This window comes from Rhincodon typus, chromosome 11 (assembly GCF_021869965.1).
Source record: "Rhincodon typus isolate 14 chromosome 11, sRhiTyp1.1, whole genome shotgun sequence".
Lineage (NCBI taxonomy): Eukaryota > Metazoa > Chordata > Chondrichthyes > Orectolobiformes > Rhincodontidae > Rhincodon > Rhincodon typus.
The window spans coordinates 15,934,224-15,934,665 of NC_063342.1; positions in this window are offsets into that span (position 1 = coordinate 15,934,224).

Below are 442 nucleotides of genomic sequence, written 5' to 3' on the forward strand. Positions count from 1 at the left end.
AAATCCCTAGGTCCTAAATGGACCATGTTAACATTCAACAGGCAGAAATAGTTGATCTACAGCCAAAAGATGCAAGAGAAAACCTTCAGCAAGCAAAGAAGTAACTTAGAGTCTTTACTGCCCAAAGCTCAAATGTCATCAGAAATGTCAACACCAATGTGGCAATCCCCTGAGGAGATGACAAGGAAGCACACTCTGACATGTTTTCTAAGAGATTAAAACACAAAAGACTTGTGGTGGGATAGTAGGCAGGGTAAGTGGAAATAACATCTGGCACATTCATGGTTAAATGTTACTGTTAATGGGAACTATTTTGAGAGAATTTGCAGGGAGTTTTATTTCTGTCTCACCATCCTCTGCATATAGTTATGTACAATAAAGATTGCTTCTGTTCTCTCGCAGGAGTATAAATCTCACATTGCTACTGTTTCATGGTCACCAT